At 32.2% G+C, this 18,825-nt stretch overlaps 1 long non-coding RNA gene across 1 annotated transcript; it reads right to left on the minus strand.

The window, feature by feature from the left end:
- Window positions 1–312: 312 nt before the first annotated feature.
- On the minus strand, window positions 313–3,874 carry LOC145128920 (uncharacterized). Its single transcript, XR_013717172.1, has 3 exons — window positions 3,611–3,874; window positions 1,838–1,957; window positions 313–633 (listed from the first exon to the last, which is right to left on the minus strand). It is a non-coding gene; the product is annotated as an uncharacterized LOC145128920 (long non-coding RNA).
- Window positions 3,875–18,825: the final 14,951 nt, after the last annotated feature.

Genomic DNA, 18,825 nt, shown 5'->3' on the forward strand with positions numbered 1-18,825 from the left:
GATTTATACTTGTCAGATCTTCATAAATCGTTGAAATCGGAGAGGAATTGTGTCAAAAATCGTCTTTTTCATCGTTTGGAACTTCAGGAATTTGTTAACCTTCAAACCGAACAGAGAGGCGACCTATATACACGAGCCATTACCTTTAGGGAGCAAGAAAATGGAAAATTCGATCGAATTTTTAGGAAACATGATCGAATTTTTTAAGGTTTTGATCAAATTTTACATTTTTATTTTTATTTTTCAGGACTTTCTGAAACTGCAAAGAGAAAATTCGATCAAATTTATGGGAGAGATTCGATCAAAATTTTTACGTTTCTTCTTTTTTCAAAAACATTACTGTGATTGAACATTTTGCCTAGTTTTCGGATCATCTTGAATATCGTGAATCGGAGTTACGAGTCATGAGATGTGGTATAAATACTGAAAAGGGGTCAAGTTGCCAGCAGCATCCTTTAGGCTTTACAATGTAGCAGTCTATCTTCGTAGGATCAATTCGATCTAATTTTTCTTGACGAAAACAACTTCCAAGCATTCCTTAGAATCCTTCATAAGTTCCAGGCTCCAATTAACTCCAATACTCCATCAAGGACATCGAAAGCAGCTCCCGAAGTACTACTCCACTCGAATTATCTGAAAACGACATAAAAATGCTAGCAGTATGAGAATTCTGAGGAAAGACATGAGCTGAACATTATTTAAGCTAATGCACATAAAATAACATAAAATATGATGCAAAATGCTAATAAAACTACCCTAAAAGAAGCATAAAATGACATCTGTCAGAATAAATTTTCGACCAAATACAACCTTGATAAACATTGAACAAGTAAGGGTGATGCGAAGTACACACATGTTTGAATTTGTTCAAGATTCAAAAAAAACTGTCATTTAGGGGTGAAGTCATTTAACTGACGGGGGTTCGAGGGCAGTGCCTCTCGGATATTACACATGTTAAAAACTTAGAAAATCAAATTACATTGGTAAAATATAAAAAATATAATAATATAATACTAAAATATGATGAAAAATAGAAATATGTATTGAAAATTTCTACTTTCCAAATAGAATGGTATTGTATTTTATTAAATGTACATATAAAAGCCACACAAACACGAAGGAAAATATTTAATAGTTAATAATAAAGGCTAAGGAATAATAATATGATATTTTCATAAAATCAATATTTCATAACAGAATCTTAAAAAATTCAAATGAGTTAAAAGTAAATATATGAAAATTAAATACATCAATCAATGCTTATAGTATTTAGTTTCATGAATATAAGTTTAATTTAATAAATTCTAAACAAAATAATATATATGAAGTGAGGATTTGTCTAAATATAAACTAATATAATATCAAATTTTGGTTTATATATTGAAATTAATAATAGTAAATTTATTTGGAACAACAGTTATATTTAAAACAAGACAAAAACTAGCTAGAACCTAGCAGAAACAAAGTTAAGGCAGGATTGGATTTTTCAACCACATAACCCTCGAAATACTAGCCTTTGAGTTATGAAAAGAAAGAAATTAAACGCATAATTGAAAATATTTTTCAAAAATACGATGTTTTTGATACTCAATATTCCTAAACACCACTGCATTTTAGTAGGTCCAAAGCACCAAATAGTAGTCATGAAAACGGACTTCACAATACTCCTTTTTAAATGCATCTCCGAGCTCGAGTCAATCCAAACAACCATTTCCAAATCTGAATTCAAAACAGAGAAATACAGCTGCAACCAAGAGAAAACCTGTTGCCAAACCTGACGAGCCATTTCACATCCAAATAAGATATGGGACACGATAACGTGGGTAAAATTGCACACCTTACATAGAACCATATCCAGAGATTAGTAAGTTGAAAATGATCCTCCCTACCTCGAACTTCCCGATGCCATCTAAAAACCCAATGACCCTCTACACGCAAGTTTTGTACCAAATCATACCTATTCAGCAACAAAACAAATAAACGGGGGAATTGCATGCTTAGAATGTAATCCCCACACCATTTATTACTGGCAGAGTAAAAAAGTTAATAAGAATACATGGATAATTATTCAGGTAAAATTATCACAAAGTAAAAGCTATGGCATAAGGATTGGCCACCAGCCCACCATTCACATATAGTTCCATAACATCTTACCCATAGTAGATGTGTAGTATTCTCTAGAAAGTTATATTTTTTCCCAAATAGTAGTTAGTTTGGTAGTGTCATTCTTATTTTCCAGTTGACTATTTGTAACGAAAAACTCTATAAATGATTTATTAACATAAATAAGTATAGCAACATTTGGTCACATAAAAATGCTTCGATAGTAATTACGTAGCTTACCTATATCAATTCAAACCATTATACCTTCAAAAATCACTTCTCGTAATTACCAAAAAATGGAAGTATGACGTCATTATACACAAATGCACAAAAATAAGTTCAACGTCTTGCTTGAACAATAAACCCACAAAGAATAAGAAATAAATTTCAAATTTACCAAAATTCTTGGATGATGTTTATAATATACTAGTTTATAACCCGTGGAAACCACGGTCGGTATGATTAAAATTTTCATATATACAAAAAAATTAATAACCGTAAAAAAAATGCCTTGTATTGTAGATTGTAAGTTATCACGAATTAATTTGAAAAGTAATAAAAATAATACTTTAACATAGATTTTGAAATACTTCTTTGTACACAACATTGAAAGTTTTATTGGTCAAATTACGAATCCTTATCTAAAATCAATAACTTCAATCATTCTCTGCTTTTTACTCTGAATAATGCAACATATAATTGACGATATGTAAAAACTGGTTCTCCAAATTTTGAGATCAAACTTCCATTGCTCAATAAAAGTGGGTAAAATTTCCTTCCCATGACAAACAAATTCCAACATTTTGTTGACAACTTAAATATCATAAATAATACAATAGAACATTTGGAAAACTTAACAACTCTCAAACACTGTATTTTTTTTTCTTTTACACTACATCGAGCCACACATACGGACAAACATGAAGAATTTCAAAGTACATTTCAAAAACAATAAGAATCTTGAAGTACAATACTAAAATGTGACTCTTTTCAAAATACAATGCTAAAATAAAGCTGATATTATACAAAAAAAAAATACAATTAATACAAATTAGTTAAAAATGATAATAACTGACATGTCTATATTAAAATTATAATGACGGACATGTGTGATATATAAAAACAATAATACAAATTAGTTAAACTATTGATATACTATCAGGTAATAAGATAGGATTAGTTGGTCACTCTCTTACTTCCGTTGATTACCGTTTAGCTTATAAGAGTATTGAATCAAACTATATACATAAAATAGATGAGCATGTGTTAAATCCTCTTAATACCATCTCCTTAAAGAAAAAGTACATAAAAGGGCTCATAGTAGATTAAAAAGGTAAGCAGTATAGTGTCATTAATCATCATCCTAATAATAAGGACTAAAACTAAAAAAATAAGTTTTTTGGAAAAAAAAATTGAAATAATCAAATATACTCAAGGACAAAATATGTAATTAACTCTAAAAAGAATGATTATACACAAAAACTTCTTCACTCAAGACTTATATTACCTCTAATAGATTGAAAGCACATCAACCTTTTTTCTTATAAGAACGACTTCACCAGCTGCTAAGATTGAACTTTCATGATCATGTTAACAATAAGAAACTGACATATTACTCTAAATATATAAAATAAAGAAATGGTCATTAAGGGTCTTCATGGATGGTTAACCGATAATATCGGTTCATTAATATATTTGAACTTAAACCGAATAATCTCGTTAACCGGTTCTTGGTTTCTTTGGTGGTTTATTGATGCAGTAAACCATTTAACCATTCTATAATTGATAAATTTATTTCAAAATTAACAAACTTGTAAGATGGTTTCACAAAAAGCAACACCTATTTCAAAGGAATGTTAGCAATATTCAAATCTGATAAAATATTAAAATTTAATGATTTGCAGGAAAACAAGCTTGGAAGTCAAATATAGATGTACAAGTAGGAGTGAGTGCAAATCAAAACATTAGAGTGAAAATACGAATCGAGAGTTTGAGAACCGAAACTTCCCTTTTTGTAAGATTGATGTCGCCATGAATGTTGATAAACCGATCAAACCTACAATCGAAAGCCCTCTAATCAATGAATACACTGCTGAAATAAGCATCTGCGAGGTTGAAGAAGAAGAGAGCGATAGCCATAAAAATAATAATCATAACCCATATAACCCTTCGAATTTACCTTTCAAAATTGGGGAAATAGTTGTGGATCAACGTTAGAGGTAACCCTAGTTCCAATAACAACACCAATCGATTTGGGAGGAGACGTAAATGATGAAGAGACCAAGAAGAGCATTAAAAAGGATGGAGGTGAAGTTGTAATTGTATTAAATGGTGAGATTAAGGAGTCAATTTCGTTCCTCAAATCATGGGGTTTTCTTAATCAAATCGCAAATATTCGATGGGATAGCTGATTTCTCGGGTAAAATTTGGAAATTGTTTTCATTTTTTTTTCCATGAAAAAAGGATTTCATTGAGGGATACTCTGAGCGGGAAAATAATTAGTGGAGGGTCTAGAAAGATTACACGTGGCAAAGTGGTTGTGTAAAATAGAGACATGTGGCTGTTTAGGGAGGTTTTTATTAAGAATAGATAAAGACTAAATTAAATGAATATATATATATATATATATATATATATATATATATATATATATATATATATATATATATATATATAGGTTGAGATCGGTTGAGAACTCATAGTTTCCCGATAACCTAAGAACTAAAGGTGGAGCGTTGGATCAAAATCAAATCATTAAGGGCATGATCGTCATCATACCAATCCCACTTAATTTTTTGTATTACTGGAAATATTAATAAAAAGCTCTCAAATTAACATTATAAAACAAAATTTTGGATTTATTTATAAAAAAAAATTCATTTTTTAATGCATATTTTTTTAACTTTTTTGGAAAGCATAAATTTTTAAAAAAATTTAATTTTTTTTAAACTGCAATTTAAAAAAAACTGCAATTTTTCTGAAAAAAAAACTGTATTGAAAAAAACTGCAAATTTTTTAATAAAACAGTAATTTAAAAAAAAACTGTAATTTTTTCAAAAAATACTGCAACTTTTTTCAAAAAAAAGTGCAACTTTTTCAAAAAAAACTGCAATTTTTTTAATAAAGCTGCATTTTTTTAAAAAAATATATAATTTTTTAAAATCAATAAATTTATATAAAAAAAACTAGAATATTAAAAAAAAGACTCTAATTTTTTTAACAAAAAAAATCAACATTTTAGGTACATATATTCATATTTTTTTCAAATGAATATATGCATATTTCTTATACTATAATATTCGTAAATAAATCATAAAAAATCTCATTTTATTAATCAATCTATAAACATAATAGTACAAGTATTTTATTCGATACAAAATAAAATATAAAAAACAAAAAATGCTATGAAGATTCACAATGTTATCATTTCTTCATATCAAGATTTTCATATTTTCTTCAATTTATCACTTTTCATCTCTTCAATATTTTCCACAAATTCTTCAAAATTTACAAGAAAATTAAAAAATTTTGATTAATGCAAGAACACTCACAAAAATGCACATGCATATATCATATAAGATTTACATGTGATTCATATGTGAATTACATGTGAATCACATGTAATTCATATGTGAGTTACACATTATTTACATGTGAATCACATGTAATTCTTATGTGATTCACTTGTGATCTAGATGTGAATCACATGTAATTCATATGTGAATCACTTGTTATTCATATGTAACTCATATGAGATTCACTTGTGATTTACATGTGAACCACATGTGATTTACATGTGAATCATGTAATATATATGTGATTCACTTGTAACTTACATGTGTATCATGTAATTCATATGTGATTCACTTACGATTTACATGTGAACCACATGTGATTTACATGTGAATCATGTAATTCATACGTGATTCACTTGTGATTTACATGTGAATCACATGTGATTTACATGTGAATCATATGTGATTTACATGTGAATCACATTTAATTCATATATGATTTACATGTGAATCACATGTAACTTACATGTGAATCACATATGATCTACATGTGATTCACATGTAAATCATATGTAATCATAAGGCTAAAATATCCCTGTAAGAAATTAAAGTTATGAAACTATTTGAAAGAGACTATAAGTGAAAATGAACTTTTACAAAATGGCAGGTGATATAATTTCTCCCTTAGTTAAAACATTTTTCAATTTTGGTCCCTCAGGCTTTTTATGATTTTGTTCTTCATTTCAAACTTTCAGGGACCAGAACCGATATGAAACCTTGAAAAAAGGACCAAAAGTAATAAAAGTTTCAATTTTTGGCAAAAAACTGTTAAATTCAAAAAAGTACAGGGGCCATTTTATTAAATATTTCATTTAGAGCTAAACACTTACAGAAAGGAAGTAACCATTTTCTGAAAATGATATTGCAGTAAAAGCCCCAACATGCCCATCAAACCTTGCAACATTTGCCTACAAAAATCAAATGATATAAGATACAAAAAAACAATGAACCAGGGGCAGTTTTGGAATTTTACCTGACTCTTCACATCCCAGATTTTAACAATAGATCCAGAAATACCAGTTCCTAGAATGAGACCATCAGGATGAAAAGCTGTAGATGTGTAGCCAAAACAGGTTTATGTGTCCAAAACAGGATGAAAAAGGATATTTTGAAGGGAAATTGTGTCCAAAACAGGGTCAAATCGATTCAGGGGCAAAATGGCAGGAACTTTTACAAAGAAAAAGAAGTGCAAGAATTATATATATCATATCACACTTATAAGATTTATACACTAGACCCTTCACCTACTACATGCTCATCTCTACTGCTAGATTAGTGAATCCAGTGATCAGTTATCACATAAACGAACTTAATCGATTTAAAGAGCACAATATCACTATATGATAATTGATAAAAGTTCAGAACTTAATCGTTGAAAAAGAAAAGAAATAATACAGGTAACAAGAACTAAGTGCTAGAATCAAGGAATTTATGTTTCTATCAGTTCACAATACCTTCTAATTGCAATTACATTTGAGAAATTGTTTTAATAAAGACTATGTCACTCAATTAATCGATTAAAATAAATAGAATAAAATAGATTTATACCATAGGAAAGAGAAATCTCTGCGACTTGATCAATCGAGGAAGAAGACAGGAGAACAAGATATTTACCAATGGAAGGAGAGATCGTCGCCTACTGTAGATTTAAGATCTGTAGTTGTGTACGTTTTTGGTGAGTTCAGAAGGCATCAAAAAATTGATCCATCGGAGGAGCTATAATACTCGATCGACAGAGGATCATCTTCTCCAACCGGACATTCGATTGGATCTCTATATGATCAATTCCACTCCAACTGGACATTCGATAGGACTGTCTTCTCCAAATCGACAAGTCAAGATTAGATTCAGAAGAAAACGACCGACCTAATGATTCTTTGTAGACGATATGCATAGGTTCTGATGAATTATACGCTGCAATTCTTCACATCCTGTCACACTTCAACGACGATTTTAGGATTTGAGATCGGAGGTGTGATAAAGGGTAGAGAGAAGGAGGATCGAGAGAGAGAGAGAGAGAGAGAGAGAAAGATAGAGAGAGAGAGAGAGATGGCATAAAGAGTTGACGTGATTAAATGTCCCTAAAATGTCCCTGATTTATTTTAATAAGATGCCCCCGCCCCATTTTATTTTCAGATATTTACGAAAATGTCGCGAAGCATCCTAACCTGTCACACCCCCAAACCAAGGATGGCGGAAACGTCCGGGGGTGGAGGACTTCATGTATAGTATCACAACAACGAGTATAATAATGCCCAAAGTAAATACAACCATCATAAATATAATTGAAAAGGTTACACCATAGTATAAGTTTACATGTTTCAAAATCAATTACATTATGATGACAAAATGAACTGTTTGACGATTTAACGTCCCATCCTCAAGATGTTGTTGATTTCCTGTTTCACTGATTTCCTGAGAATACAAGTAGTTTTGAAAGAGTGTTAACAATTAAGTTGGTGAGTTCATAAGAGTTTTGTTTGAGGAAAAAGCCGTTTTCCTTGTAAAAGCGATAGAGTATGATTCCAGATAATCCAATATTTTCCTTATAAAGTGTGAAATGAAAGCTCCTATGTTATGCGATAATGAACCCTAGAAAGACCCGTAGATTCCTTCTATAATCACCCAATATATATAAGTTATATAAAATTTAAGTTAAATAAACCGTCGAATATAATGGGTCTGCCCTAGGTCCACAACCAAACAAGGAACAGGAAGTAAGGCGGGCCCACCAATTCTAAGTCGATTGTGACTAGATTCTTATATAACTCTAGCATATACACTTAGCAATTATAGCTGACGTCTAACAATTCTAGACGAAATGTAGTTTTAATAGAAATATGTTTCCAAAGAAAATCCAATATTTTCCTTATAAAAGTCATGTAGTCCTAAATCCCAGGACCGAGAATATGTGTGTGTCTTATACTTATAACGGGTTTGTAGTTTTAGAAATAGATAAAACCCCTTTTCAAAGTAGAATTTTCCCTGTAAACTTGAAAGATTGTTAACTCCCTATGTGAGTCGCTATAACCATACTATGACGAGAAATAACCTGCACAACGTTTTTCAGACGTTAAGATCTTATGACTCTTGTCACCCGCAGACCTGCCGGTCCGGCTGTAGCTAGCAGCGAGGTGTGGGGTGTCAATCCCAATATAGATCTATACACAGTTATCACGCTCTCCCTACATGAGACTCTGGTTATAACTTACATGAATTGGAATCCCGTACTCTAAGAGTACAGGGAGAGAATTGTCTCACAACTTACGTTAACTAGTTTACATATAGTTTGAGTATTAAATCCCTTCCGTGGTGGAAGTGAAATCACCTTTTATGAAAATAAGTTAGTGATATGAATCCATAAACTATAACTATTATAGTTTATCATGTAGTATATGGAAAAACCCATTTGTTTTGAGAGTAAGACCTTTTTCATGTAGTGTATTTTTATCGTAAAATCCATAAACTATACTTATCGTAGTTTATTATATGTGTTCGAAATAAATGAAAAACCTTATCATGAATGGCTAATTTCTATTTATGATGATAAACTATCAAGAAATGCATTCAACATTTAGAAACTTGTTGTTATGCACTTTGCTCAACATGTTACAAAGTGTTATGAAAGTTGTAAGCTGTTAACTAGTTTTTGACCTTTCTACACTGTTTTAGAAAAATCATAGAAAAATCATACGAAGTCGAAAACTGAATCCGTAAATTCTGAGAGTTCACAAAATGTGTCTAGTTTATTCATAATTTTTATTATGATTTTTAGAAGTCTTTAACTTGTGTTAAAATGTTCATATTCACAGACTGGTCCGAATTCGTTTCTGAAATGCTAGGCAGTTTTGTAAAAATCACCATAAATCGTAGAAAAATCGTATGGAGATGTGAAAATAGTCATTTTAAAGGTATGAACCTGAAATATTTGCATATTAAACAGTTTTGAAAGATATTAAATTTAAGATAGTCAAAATAGTCTGTGAATAAGGCTCAACTTTTCTGATGAAAGCTGTTGTTTGAATTTAGTTAAGTTTTTGGCGTTTTAACTTGTATTCCCCCCCCCCCCCCCCCTAAAACTTGATGAAAACATGAAAATGTAGGGGTATGAACTCACCTTGAGTGATTTCCTTAGATGTATGCTGAAGAGAAAGGGTTTCTAAGTCAAGAACACTTGATAGAAGCTTGGAGAGTTGAAGACCTAAGAACAATTATGGTGACATTACTTATGAGAGATTCATAAGTTGAGTGAAGGAGTAAAGAATGTTCAATGTAGGATGAGAATACTTACTTAATGAGGGTGAGAAGTTCAAAGGCAGCCTTGGAGTCTCGAGTTCTTAGAGAGGGAAATGAGAGAGAAGTGTTTGTTTCTTGGTGAGAGTGTGAGTAAAGTGGAAGGAGAGATGGGGGTTTCCAACTTTTGATCAAGTTACCAGCTGGATGAGAGATGTGAGAGGACAAATAGTTGACTAGGTAGGGGTGAATAGTGACTGGGGGTTGTCCTAAGTGGGTATGGGGGATAACTTGTGTCACACTCTAAGGGAAATCAACACTCTAACACAATATCTCACCCAATAGATATTGTCCTTGGTTTACGATCCTTTCCCAAAATAAGGTTTAAAATATGATAATATAGGGTCTTATATATAAAAATATAAGTTTGGAGTGTTTAAAATTATAAAAATAAAAGTCTGAGGAAATTTCCGGAGCAAAAATCACTTAAAAACACTAAAAAGTCCGAAATTGGTAAAAATCCGGAGTGAAAGGGTGAAATCCGGGGTCACCATAAAATTTTCGGAGCTCCTTTAAGCATTCCGGAGCTAATGCAAAATTTCCGGAGGAGAGGCTTAGGCTGCGAGGTTCCGAAGCGGGTGAACAGTGGATTCCGGAGGCGCTGGGCGAGGTCCGAAGCTTCCTTCTCGGATCCGAGGTCAGGAGCGAAATGTGTCCGGTTCAGTTGGAGGTCCGATCCGCCCCACATGTTCCGAAGTCACAAGGATGTTCCGAAGCAGGAGAGTAGTCCGGATTAAAGGGGTTACGGACCAAGGGGTTCCGGACTAAAAGGGTTCCGGACCAAGAGGGTCCTTTTGGGCTGTTTTCGACTGAGGAAGATACATAGAGGGATTTGGGAGAGATTTCACATACTTAGAGAGATTTGGGAGAGATTTCACATACTTAGAGAGATTTGGGAGAGATTTCACATACTTAGAGAGATTTGGGAGAGATTTCACATACTTGGAGAGATTTCTCATACTTGGAGAGATTTGGGAGAGATTTCACATACATGGAGAGATTTCTCATACTTAGAGAGATTTGGGAGATATTTCACATACTTGGAGAGATTTGGGAGAGATTTCACATACTTGGAGAGATTTCTCATACTTGGAGATATTTAGGAGAGATTTCACATAATTGGAGAGATTTCTCATACTTAGAGAGATTTGGGAGAGATTTTACATACTTGGAGAGATTTGGGAGAGATTTCACATACTTGGAGAGATTTCTCATACTTAGAGATATTTAGGAGAGATTTCACATACTTGGAGAGATTTCTCATACTTAGAGAGATTTGGGAGAGATTTCACATACTTGGAGAGATTTGGGAGAGATTTCACATACTTGGAGAGATTTGGGAGAGATTTCACATACTTGGAGAGATGTCTCATGTTTGGAGAGATTTGGGAGAGATTTCACATACTTGGAGAGATTTGGGAGAGATTTCTCATACTTGGAGAGATTTGGGAGAGATTTCTCATACTTGGAGAGATTTGGGTACAATGGGATAGATTGAGAGAGACTTTGTCGGGGGCCTTTATTAATGTTTTTCTTCACAGATCAAAGGTCGTAGGCTTAGTTACAACCCATTTTGAGTGTTATACGCCCCCGAAGGGTACGTAATAGTGTTTTATAGAGTTGTTACTTCCCTCAAACTGATTAGGGTTTAGGATTTTGAACATTTGAAACTTTCAAGTGTTACTTTGCATTAAGATTTAGAGTTACACATTAGAAAACATAAGGTAATCCCTAACATATTAGCACTAGTTGAGTTGACCAGTTTGACTCATTGACTTTCTTTGACTTTGACTTGACCAGAAAGTGACGGTTGTCACATAACCCTCTATTATTTTAATCTAACGGTTATTGTTTAGTTCTCGGGTTCTCGGGAAACTTTGAGTTCTCAAATGATCCTTCGTATATATATATATATATATATATATATATATATATATATATATATATATATATATATATATATATATATATATATATATATATATATAGGGGTGAGATCGGTTGAGAACTCATAGTTTCCCGAGAAACAGAGAACTAAAAGTGGAGCGTTAGATGAAAACTAATTCATTAAGGGCATGATTGTAATCTTACCAATCTCATTTAATAATTAATTTTTTGTCTTACTGGAAATATTAATAGAAATGTCTAAAAAATTACATAATAAATCAAATCTTTGAATTTTTTTAAAAATAGTATTTTTCAATTTTTTTTAAAAAAATGCAGATTTTTTAATTTTTTATAGAAAACATGAATTTTTGAAAAAAAATTGAAAAATATATATATTTTTTTAAAAACTGCAATTTTTTTAAAAAATAATCAATAAAATTAAAAAAAAACTGGAATATTTAAAAAATACTACAGTTTTTTAACCAAAAAAATCAACATTTTTGGTACATATATGCATATTTTTACAAATGCATATATATATATATATATATATATATATATATATATATATATATATATATATATATATATATATATATATATTTGTAAGGAAATCATAAGATAACTCATTTTATTTACAAATCTATAAACACAATAAAATAAGTATTTTATTCGATACAAAATTTAATATAAAAAACAAAAAAATGCTACAAAATTTCAAAGCATTTTCATATCTTCGTGTCAATATTTCCATATTTTCTTCAATTTATCATTTTTCACCTCTCCAATATTCACTACATTTTCTTCCAAATCTACAAGAAAATTAAAAAAAAAAAATTGATGCAAAAAGACTCACAAAAATATATATGTGATTTACATGTGAATTACATGTGAATCACATGTAATTTATATGTGATTGAATCACAACATGTGAATCACATATAATTCATATGTGAATTACATGTGATTCGTATGTGAATTACATGTGAATCATATGTGAATTGCATGTGAATCACATGTAATTCATATGTGATTTACATGTGAATCACATGTAATTCATATGTGAATTAAATGTGATTTAAATGTGAATCACATGTTATTCATATGTGAATTACATATGAATCACATGTAATTCATATGTGAATTACATGTGATTCATATGTGAATTACATGTGATTCACATGTAATTCACATGTAATTCATATGTGATTTACATGTGAATCACATATTATTCATATGTGCTCCACTTGTGATCGTACAATAAAATTAACTTCTTTCAACATATAAAAATTATAAACAAATGTATCACTAGAATTATAAACTAATAGAGAAAGGAAAAAAGAAACAAATACCTAGTCACTTGTATAAGGCTTTATTTCTTCCACATTCTTTCGTCTTCACTCTTCATTCCACCTTTACAACATAATAAGCTTTTTAAAAGTTAATTTTTTTCCTTCCGTACACCCCACAATATTTTCTACACTTCAGTTCTCGTGGAGTTGCTGATCAAAATCCAATCAACAATTACATCAATAACAAATTTAGTACAATAGCATTGTAATGTAATAAAATAAGATTGAAGCTATAATTTAAAACAAATAACACAAATTATGGAGGAATTGTGATATGCAAATCTGATTGGTTACTTAAATTAATCAGGTGTTTATCAAATGGAATTCAAAAAATGGCATCTCGATTGAATTCATTTGATTAAAACTCGTCATCTATTGGCCTCTATTTCCGTTTAAAATGCTTGCAGAAACGGTGACGAAAATCAAGATTATTTATTTAAATGAAGTTCATCAATCAAAATAACCTTGGAGAATAAATTCGATGAACTCGATCTTCTTGCTTAATTATATCAATTTAGGACTTGATTGACGAAACTTAACGAATCTCGTATTCTCTGTATAAAATTTCTAATTTCGAACGAGATCTTCAAAAATTAATAATCATCGTAAACGAAAGCTAGGAGAAACTCTAAGATCGTTACTATGAGGGAAAATTGATCGATGCCTAATTTAGTGAGAGGCGACCAGTTTTGCAACGCCTAGGGTAAGGAAAATCCTTGGTTCCAAGCACTGAACGTGCCAATTTCAGCTTCTTGTCCGGATCACCGAGATCATTGTTCTATTCTTAACCGGCTTCTTTTGGTCGTTGTTGTGCCAGTTCTTGACAACAAAGGTGTTAGCGGTAACCACCTGACGGTCGATCGGAAGTGAATCATCGGTAGAATGTGGCGCGTTTTGCGAAGTTGAGGCCATCGTAAAGTATTAGCAACCAAATCCATCGTAATAACTTCGAACGACAATGTCGGATTTTGGGGGAACAATCGACAGTGAGGTTGTGAGAGAATAGGGTGGGTGAGAACGATGGAGGGTTTAGGGAGAATGAACCCATTGAGGTTTGTGGAAAGAGAAAGTAAATTAATTGGTAATTAATTTTCAATTGTTGATTTTTAATACCGTATTTACCATGCGTTTCATTGATAAAAACCTAAAATGTCATTAAATTCCCTCTTATCTACAATAAATGCCATAATTGATCCAATCCATTCAATATTTCAATCCAACGTTCCACATTTAGTTCTCAAGTTCTTGAGAAAACTATAAGTTCTCAAATGATCATTCCTATATATATATATATATATATATATATATATATATATATATATATATATATATATATATATATATACACTATCCGTTTACCCGTGCCAAGCGATGAGTGTGAACAGTTTTTTTCAGAAATTAGTTTCTTGAGACGATTAGTTATTTTAAGGTTCAAATATAAGTTTGTTTTTTTTTGGTTTAAAAATATATTTATATTGCTATTTTGGGTTAAAAATACTTTTCTTGGGTTAAAAAATAACAGTACATTGTGTTATTGGGTAGATTGTTGTCTTTAGGCGAATAGTTTGCATCAATTTGGACTGTCAAATCAGCAATAATGTCGTGTTTTTGTCTGACACGACATGATAACTTGTTTTTTTTTTCAATAACATGAAAAGAAACCAATTAAAATATGTCAAACACAATATGGCATGACAAAGAAAGCATAACATAACCATTAGTTTGGTTTTATTTTTTGTTAAGGTATTAAATTGGATCGAAGCCAAGATAGCTCCGCTTAACGACCATGTCAATTTGTACATTTCTACTACGTAATATGTCAAAAATAGACAATATATATCAAAATACATTGATGATGATAATTTTAAAATGTATACCGCTCAATTGCCATTAAGTATAGTAGAAGACATTTTGGGCCATAAAATATCATTTACCACACTCAATTGTCACCAATATTTTAGTAAAAGAAAAAATTTTCCTGTAAATTTGTGTTTTTGTTAGCTAAAACAAATATCGATAAAAAGAAAAAACAGGAAACAAAATAGAAATCCCAGAAAAAAAATTAAAAACAAATGACAACCTTAAACAATCCATGTAAAAAATGAAAGTACTTTGCTATGAAAGTAAAATTCTATAAAGGTTGCTTTTTCAAAGTATAATGTTGTAATAGGAACATATGAAAGTATGATTCTGTAATAAAAAAAAAGTATACATTGCTATTTCTCTCATTTGACAGCAACATGTTAATCTTGACACCAAGAAAGATTGTACAATGTTATTTGTTACATTCGGCAACATGGTTGTTGCTCAAAGTAGACTACCATAATAAGAAAAAAAATTGAAACCAAGATGTTGTAATAGAATGAACTAATTCTGAAGAAAAACAACTACCATTACTTTCTAGAGATGGATGAGAGTTTAGAAGTAGATAGATCACCATTACTTCTATAAAAATAACGGATAAGAGTTTAGAAATCAATAACATAAATACCTTATAAGAAAAGTCGGTAATACATAAAAGATTCATGCTTGGACATTTTGAAAAAATAAATCAAGACATATAAATACCATACAACTCCTTGATGTACCTCTCTGACCCATATTTTGTTTAGTACACTATTCATGAGTAAGAATCGTATTACCCATAAAAAATTATTTATTTGTTTGTGCATGTTAACAACATCACAGATTCCATGCCCCTTAGATTGAATTCTATCAGACCTTTATAGTTTTTGGGGTTTAAGTGGACTACTAGGGTAATACAATTCCTGCCAAACTAGCTAGAATTGTATAGTTTGCATCAAAACTAACATCTATACCAAGTTGCATTGACAAACTTTATTATTTAAAGAAACTAATAAGATTAGTAAATATCCATCTGCCTATGTTACTATGTACTTGATATCTTTTAGTACTTTCCGAAAGACCCCAAAAACTTTGTTAGCCAGACGGATTTTTAATTTATAATCTAGAACATGAGAGTCGTCAACTTGTATTCTTTCCATTGAAGTCCAGACCATTTATTTTCCTTGTTTCTTAAAAGAAACTCATGATCATATGCTTCCTTGCAGTACATATTCCAGTTTTTTTCTTAAAAGTGTCACTCTTTTTTCATAAAAGGATCGTTATAAGAAAAACTCATCGTTCATTCACAAAGAAACAAGGAAAGAAAAACAACTACGAATGTACACAAAAAAAATTGCAAACACTATTGACATTCTCTTGTATCCACAACTACCATTTTCGGGAAAGAAGTTTTGGTTCGGGTTTCGGTTGCCTTGAGATGGTTATTTATGCACAGAATTTACGGTCATGATCATCAGGTTGATTGTGTTGGTATAAGTGTTAATAAGGAGCGATTTCGAGGACGAAATCTAAATTAAGTGGGGGAGAGTTGTAACACTCGGAATTTAGAAGGTTAATTATGGAAACAAAACCGTATTTCTAAAGGTCAACACGTCAAGTTTAATTCAGAAACTCGACGTGTTGGAAATATGTGGCACACACGTTTTGAAGATCAACTCGACGAGTTGGGGAGGTCCAACTCGACGAGTTGGCCCTGGAAGAAAAAACCCTAATTTTTCGGGTATTGCACCCTATTTAAAGGACTTAACTTCTAGGACTGGCCTCTTTACCAGCCTCCCTCGTCCAAAAGAAACCCTAGATCGTTTTTCCACTTGTTCCTTGAGTTTTGTGAGTTTTAGAGTGATTGCTAGAGATCTTTGAAGGAAGCATTGAAGAGAGAAACATCAAGCTTGGAGGAGCAATCTTGGATCCAGAAACCTTACATCAAAGGCTACTACTCGGAGGTTTTGGGTTGGTTTTGGGTCTTTGACCGAGTTATCCAAAAGCAGAGGATTCCAGGGGTTGTTAGGGCAAATCTGACCCCTAAATGACCTCTTGAAGCTTAAAGTTGCAAGCTTCATTGGCCCCTATGTCCCATGCTTTCCATATATTCATTTTGAAGCCTCAAATGGACCTTAGAGAGTGTTTCAAGCATGCATGGATGTAAGGTTAGAAGCTTTCCGTGATTTGTCCACCCTTACACATCAGATCTATGTTTTGGGACGTTGAAATGAGAGTTTAAGGGCTTAATGGGTCAAGACTGTGACATCCCCATTTTTACGGCCACAAAAGACCGATTTCGTTTATACTTTTTAATAAAGATCAGAGTAACTTCTTAAGAAAAGTATTGCGGAATTTGTTCCCAAAACAAAATATGATATAAATTTATCAAAGCATTTCTTAAAGAAATGTATTTTCATTACATTACAAAAACCCGGGATGTCAATCATCGATACAGACCATAAGAATAAACCAAAAAGAAATAAACATCTTAGGCCACAAAACATAATCTGGCCTCAATTCCATAATCTCTCGTCAGGTCATCCAACTATGCTTATGCCACTACCTATAATACAAGAAACTGAGTGGGTCAGGCTGGGGAGCCTGCTGGGCATATAGGGTTTTCAACACACAATAAATAAGTTTGTTATTTTCAACAATCATTAAACCTGATTACCCATTCCCGTTATCCTCACCTTACGTCCCTAAAGCATCCCTCATAAGGGACCTATCCTAAGGAATTTCATCGGGATGGACACTACTGTTAAGGGGATTCCCCAGCCACACATGTCTGTAAGGCAACCATGGGGGGGGGGGGGGATGGAGTACACCGGTGAACACTTCGTTCACAAACACCTACAGGTTGCGAGCCTACTAGCGTTCCACTGGACTTCCTAGAAAATTAAAGTTTGTGGTCGTCATCCATACTCCGCTAGATGACTGGAACAATGTCAACATTGAGGCCTCTCATCATTTTATTTCACCACACACCAACTATTTTATCTACCCATGTTCTACCCAACGTATTTATAGATATAAAATACATACATGGTCCAGATCTGTAAAACAAAGCTTACATCTTTTATCCACCATAACTTTCAAAGCATAAAATACATATACGGTCTAGATCTGAAGAAAAAGTTCAGATCTGAAGGAAAGAAATTCAGATCTTTCATCCAACGTAGATCTCAAAGTACACAGTTTAGATCTGAGATGAGAAAGTGTAGATCTGAAGGAAAAAGTTTCAGATCTGAAAGAAAGAAGTATAGATCTTTCATCCAGCAAACATCTCAGGTAAACAGATAACATATATATACACATAACACATAATTTATATAAAATACTTCATATCTATGTGTAAGATGAAAGTGACTATACACTCACTTGATACAGAGTGATTTGGATAGTACCTCGCTTCTAAAAATAACCTTCTTTGACGAAACTTGGAAGTTTGCTTGAAGATCGGTCTCTGTGCGGGCAGAGTTTCAGACCGAAAAACTCTTTTTCTCGGAGACTCCGGGCTCTCCGAGGCTTTCTTCTAGTGCTAGGAGGTTTACCTCGACTTAGGAGGTGGTTAGGGAGGTAGTGAGAGAAAATAGAGAGAGAAAGTAGTGAGAAAGTGAGCAAAAATCTCTGCTGCCCTCGGTCCCCTTTTATAGGCGAGACCTCGGACGTACGCTGGGCGTACCGAGGCTTCTACGCGGGGCGTACTTCTCCCTCCGTACACACGTGTCCGACTCTCGGTGGTGGTGCGTGGCTTATCTCGGACC

This window comes from Lactuca virosa, chromosome 8 (assembly GCF_052849685.1).
Source record: "Lactuca virosa cultivar CGN04683 chromosome 8, Lactuca_virosa_CGN04683_v6, whole genome shotgun sequence".
NCBI classification, from domain to species: Eukaryota; Viridiplantae; Streptophyta; class Magnoliopsida; order Asterales; family Asteraceae; genus Lactuca; species Lactuca virosa.